Source organism: Pinus tabuliformis, chromosome 5_1 (genome assembly GCF_031772625.1).
Source record: "Pinus tabuliformis cultivar Carrire ecotype Pingquan chromosome 5_1, CPIR1, whole genome shotgun sequence".
Taxonomy (NCBI): Eukaryota; Viridiplantae; Streptophyta; class Pinopsida; order Pinales; family Pinaceae; genus Pinus; species Pinus tabuliformis.
In genome coordinates this window covers 770,859,453-770,866,067 of record NC_142305.1, presented here as the reverse complement: position 1 = coordinate 770,866,067, position 6,615 = coordinate 770,859,453, and the positions used below count along the sequence as shown (strand labels likewise).

The 6,615-nt window shown below is 39.9% G+C and overlaps 1 pseudogene; it reads left to right on the top strand.

Moving 5' to 3' along the window:
• Positions 1–4,028: 4,028 nt before the first annotated feature.
• On the top strand, positions 4,029–6,031 carry LOC149167203 (uncharacterized; annotated as a pseudogene).
• Positions 6,032–6,615: the final 584 nt, after the last annotated feature.

Sequence of the window (6,615 nt, the reverse complement as noted above, 5' to 3'; positions counted from 1 at the left end):
TTCCCTAAAGAAAAACAAACTAGTTGAATCCATGTTTGTTTGTTAGAATAGACTATAGGTTAATTGACATGGAAGACTTAAGGCACCACTTCTCTAGGTCTTGAACTCTACAGCTTAAGAAATAGTATTGTTTATCAATAAACAAAGATCTAACATTCAATCAAAACAATTAATCACTCAAAGGAGAGTTCCTATGGTTCAATGCCTCTTGAGGTATGGGTTCACTTCCTATTAGATAGTTGTTATGGCTCACTACCTATTTGCTAAGGATTCAATTTTCTTACCTCAAGGAAAGCAAGGAAACCATTGGCCCTTCAAACCTAGCTTCTGCCAAGTTACAACCAGTCTTATTCAATCAGTTGATCGGTAACAAGAAGGATAGAATTTCTAGCTAAGAGAGCCCTATGGTTGGTAAGTTTCGATCCCCCATGGATAACAGATAGTTGTAATTCTTCGATAGAGTTGGTTCCCAGTGATAGAAGTAAGAAAACTATATGCTAATAGAGAGTCCCATTGTAGTCAAATATAAAAATAGTGTAGAAAATCTCTGAACACTAGACCTTAGGAGCCTTACGAGAGAAACACTCTCCAGACTGTTACTTAACAATTACAATGTCAACATGTAACCCTAACAACATATCAACAAACGCATATCAATATGTAACCATAATAGCATATCAACATGTAACCCTAACAACATATCCATAAGGGTCACATTAATATACAAAATTGTGTCTTGTCACCATAAGGGCCACAACAATATACAAATTGTGTCTTGTCAGTTGTTCAAGGCATCATAAACAACAATGGCACCAAAAAATCCCACAAAAAAACCCACAATTCCCTTTAAACAAAAAAACCCAAACCCTAACAGCATATCAACAAACACTCTCCAAACTGTTAATTAAAATTTACAGTGTCAAGATGTAACCCTAACAACATATCAACAAACACATATCAACATGTAACCCTAACAACATATCCATAAGGTCCACAAATGTAACACCCTCCTCCCACATCTACCTAAGCAACCAGCCAGCCGGGGTAAACATGTGACGAGAGGCCACTATCATATGATTCGACCTCCTAAGTCACATTAAGGAAGTGGAACCGATGGAAACACACCATACAGACATCCAACATCATCAACAAAACCCTCAGAAGACAAGTCAGCCACTCAGGCAACCTGTCCCTGGGTCACACTTCTATTTTAGGTCTCTTGGGCCATAGTCAAGCTCATGCTATGGGCAAGGGAGCGACCTACAACCTAAAGTCGCTCTCATAGGCTTGCCTGCCAACAACTGTGGACCGAAATTGTCAGTGCTATGCCAATGACTCTGGGATTTGAGCCACTTTTTGAGGTCCAGGGCCCAGGTCACTTCCCAAGACTGATCAATCTCTTCAAATCAGTAAAGTAACATGGAAATGAAAGTACTAAAGAAAATATTTGTTCAAGATCTTGGCTGGATCCCTACTAGCCATGACACGCATTTCGTCAAACATGTCATCGACATATAATCTACATGTGTAAATAACAGAGTTAAGTGTAGGGATCTCATACTTATCTGAGAATTTCTATGAACCATTGTTCCCTTATAAAATTTGCTACATTATCTATTAGGTCATGGACACATTATCCATTAACATACAATTAAAAACATGCTGAGAGCCATACATAATTGCTGTCATAAAATGTGCATATAACCAACATAATAGGGACAAAAATACAATAAACATATCAACCATCAAATCCATAAATACATCAGTACATTTACACATGAAAATCAAGGGAAAGTATTTCTCATTAATGAATGCATTGAACCAACCGGAGATAGGATTACCATGTTCCACCCAACCGTAGAATGGCTGAACCAAATTTCTCTTTAGCCATTCACCCCTGTGCCATATTCCAAGCATGAATGTGGGATCTCATAGAACACATCAATCAAACTCATCTAGGGCTTCTAGAGGCCATCCACCTCAACCCATCAAACTGTGATTCCACCTCATGGTCGGACATCACAAAACCATCATCAGATTGGTCTCCATCCAAGCTTTCCAGGGCTTCCAGAGGATTTTTTCAAACCAAGGCTTTTAGGACTAGCAACTCAACCCAAGTTGTTATAGGGCTTCTAGAGTGTTTGTCCAACCAAGGCTTCCAGGAACTAATAACTCAACCCAAGCAAAGGAATCATGAGAAACAACCAAAAACAAATCATGAAAGTAAACCCACAATCACCATGGCTATCCAAGAAATGGCAAGGCTAAGAAACCCATTGTCAATCCATGCAACTTCCATGCCAATGACAGATCATGACCGAGAATCCACATGCATATGCCATGCATGTCCAAAATAGTGAAGAAATCATACATGCAACTTGGTACTTGCAAGAAAATCTGATGTAGTAGCTGATGTCGATGCTTTCTTGCGCTTTCCTTCTCTTCCTTTGCCTTCTTATTCCAAGAATCCAAGTATGTCACACCCTCCAAGAGTGCTACACGAAAACTCTACGTATCCAAGAGTATGAGAGAGAGAGATAAAAATGAGAGAGCTCTAGCACTGAATTGACAAAAGGTTACCAACTGATCCTCAGAAGCCATTTTATGAATGAGGCCTCTATTTTCATCATTTTTCTCACATGCAACCTGTGACCTTTCACCTCCCTTTTCTCTGAATTTCCATTCTTTTCATAAATAAATGTGCCAAAAATACATTTTTGCCTTTTAATGCCTTAGCCATTGCGTTTGCCAATTTCCTTAGCCATAAACAACCAAATGAACACCCACTAGAATGTCCTACCCACCATTTAGCTTGGAATACCTGTCCCATTATTCGTGGTATTTATATATTTTCACATGAGTTTTTAACTAGGGCTGTTACACACAACAATATACACAAAATTACACAAAACCCAAAACCCACACAATTGGAGGTGTTTAAAAACGCAGGCAAGTAAGCTGAACAAAGGCACAATAATCCATCTGGCTAAATGTGTTTAAAAACATAGGTAGATAGGCTGGTAGAATAGTGTCCTCCCTTCCAGTAGTCGTTTCGTCGACTTCCTCCATGCTAGCACGCCACAGGAGCCCCAGATGCTCCAAAAATCGTAGCTCCAACTGCAAATCACACAATGACTTGCAAGGCAGGCATCACACATTGTTGTTGGGTTAGACATCCCTAAAGCTGCATAAAACAAGTGAAATTCTCCCATAAAGCTCAGAAAATTACTCATATACCTGAAAAAACCCTTTTGGAGCACGAAACAACCATATCCATCACTGAGCCGAGCTAAATCCACCACAGGGATGAACACAGATGAATACCCAACCCAATACACCAGACAAGGAAGAAAAACCAGCCCAATAAACTAGACAAAACAAATGATAACAACCGAAAAACCTCTCAAACAAGCATCAGAACTGCCCCATAACCCACCATCTGCAACGCCAAGGATGGTTATGGTTGTGACCAACATTACAGCATCACCGCACAAGTACTCGGGAGTAAAAATGAACAAGAACCAGGCCCGAATAGAAATGCACAGCTTGTTCGAGAAGCTTCCAAGACACAAGGCTAAACTAACCCTAACATTCCCTAAACTGACTAAAAATCGGTCACTAGGTACCGAGGACATGTAACTACATTCAGAACACAAATGTCATACAATAACTCAACAAACTTACATAACATAGTTCAAAAATGAAGTGGACGTGTTCAGATAATAACGTCCCTCTCTTATATATACATAACCTTACTCAACTATATATATGCAATCTTACCCAACAGTTAATAATACTTACAAAGGTGATTATTGATAGCACACCCTTTGCCCACGATTTACAAATTTATCGTCAAATTGCATCCTGCCAACCGCACTAATGAGAGATTTGACCGTCAAACTATATGATACCATTTTACCAACCATAACTTTAGTTCGAATAGTTGGAACGAGGAGGCTCCAATGACCGTCAGGCATGTCGTATGAGGCGAGTCCTATTTCCAATCCTATTATTTATGACACTCTGACATGCGCCGAGATAGCTATTTCCAACGCCGGGTTTTATGGAAAAAGCTGCGCGTTATAAAGGCTATTCCCGAGATGCACGTGATAAAAATGTTATGGGTAGGAAATTCTTGCCGCGTATCTTACACTGTATTTTATCTTAATTCAGATGCACGTGATTGCAGTTTTTGGATTTTATTGGGCTCCATTGCCGAGAATGCACGTGATTTAAATCCGGGAGTAGGAATTTCTGGGGCGTATCTTACACTGTCTTCTCTTAATTCAGATGCAGCGTTCGTAATGGAATCCAATAAATTCGGTGTATTGCCATACGATATGCTTGACCCCATTGGAGCCCATCTCTTCTCTGTAATGGAGCCTACATCTTTCCAACTAAAGATGTTGTTATGACAACCAATATATAGGAGTAGTCTATAATGTGACTTTTTGAGATTCCTGGTTGCCATTCTAAGGCTAATTCCAGCCGATGTGATGTCGCCGTCATCCCTTCCACCATAAATAAACATGGTATGCCGATGACCATATCCCTGCATCCAAATACGGACGATGTCGATGACCATAGACCTGTGTGCGAATACGGACGAGGCACTAATTATGGATGTGCATCGAGGAATTTTCTGTCGCCTCAGTCTCGACCTTGATCGCAACCATCGCCACCAGAGAGTTCGAATGCTAGGATGCAATATATAGAATGTACGCATTTAATGGCAGACAGATTTGAATTTTAATTCTGAGCTTGAATTTAAAATCCCGCCCAAAAAAAATCTAATTTCTATAACCATAACTAGTCAGCTGATGTTCTTTCTTCAATTGTTATGGTGATGCCGGGAGGGTGCAGCGAAAGGCTGCCATTCCCGCCCTCTGTACAAGTTTGGTATGAAAATCATGGAAGAGGCCACATCTCACTTTGTTTCTGATTCTACACCAACGAAGATCGAGAAAGAAGCGGCTTCTCCTGTTAAACTAGAGACAGATATCGGTCAAGAAATGAGAGCCATACACAATTTCGAATGAGATTGGAAGATAGAAATTGAATAGATTATAAGTGGGGAAATGGAAACCCAACCACACACGCCGACGGCCATTGACATGAGCTTCACTGGTTTCCTCTCCACTGGACAACTCATGGTGAATTGAGGTTGCTTCTGTATTATTTCATTCTTTCCCTGAGGAACAAAAAAATTGTATTCATTCTTTCGCTACGAACCTGTTTGTTCCATACTTTGGCTCTGAAGAAGGCCTCACTCATTTTTCCGCAGTTCATAAAATCTTAGGAGCTAGCAATGTATTCAAGCTTTTACTGCATATTCCCATGCAAGAATGTTGCCACGCAGTAGTCACCATATCGTATGAGGCAAAGGCACGATTCCGACATCTCGTCTATGGTTTCGTTGCACACATTTACGCCATGCAGCAATAGGTAACTTAAATGTTCACTGCTTCTTGAGAAAGTTTATACAATGTGTACATGTCGATAGCGTCTGCAGATGCATTTTTTGTTTTTTATATTTGCAGAAATTTTCTTGCAGATGCATTTTTTGTTCTTTATATTTGCAGAGATTTTCTTGTTCTTTATATTTTTAGAAATCGGTTCTGAAGGTGTCTCTGGACTCAAGATATGTGTCATGAATGTATTACAGGCTGCAAGTTTGCAGGTGGAGTTGGCATTCATGCAAGCACAGCTGGCGAGCCATGTGTCATCCGGATCAGCATCGGCCTCCGCGATTTATCATGTCATGTCTGCTTCATCGTATAGGCAACATCCACATCAGCTCCCTGCACCCTACCATATGATCCCCCAGCCATATAACCCTCGAGTCCTTGGTGTGAAGGAGGAGAACGCCTGTGGTTTCGCTAATTCCATGGACTGTGAATTTTCTGTGTCTCCCAGTGATAATTCGTCGCCACAAATGGAGGTCCTCTAAAGATACAGAAATCTTGACAAAACTGGAGAAAATAGCGAAGAGTTGGAGGCTCTGGCCCGTGCTCTTCTTCTGAGAGGTTAAGCTTTTCCAAATTTAGCAAACAATAATAATTTCATTGGGTCGCCCCCGCCTGCCAAATTGCGTCAAGATACATTTGGATTTGCTTTGGTTTAGCTTTTTTATGGCAAAGGAACTACGAAGAGTGCCAATCTGGCGATGAATTTGGAGGAAGATACTTCGATGGTAGGTGGTTTTGTAAAAGGAATATGGATAGATGGCGACGAATTTGGAGGAAGATACTTTGACGGTAGTTAATTTTGTAAAAGGAATATGGATAGAGGGAGTAAGTTTATAGGTAATGAAATGAAGGGATGTACATGTAAAGCCATATACCAACCGTGCAAAGGAGCGGGAGATGGAATTCCGCATTACGTTTATGTGTAATATATTTTAACCCAATTAACATTTCGGTCTCTATCGTCTTTCACGACAGTTATTTATTCCTCTAATTCAATAGCATTCAGACATATCTCCTTTTCCGTTTGTGCCCATTGAAATGAAATTATTGTCGTAGTTTGTTTGTTACAAGTTTTTTCATATTTTTTAATTAAATTTGTTAAAAATTTTGGAGGGATTTTTGAATATTTTGTAGATATATTTTTCAG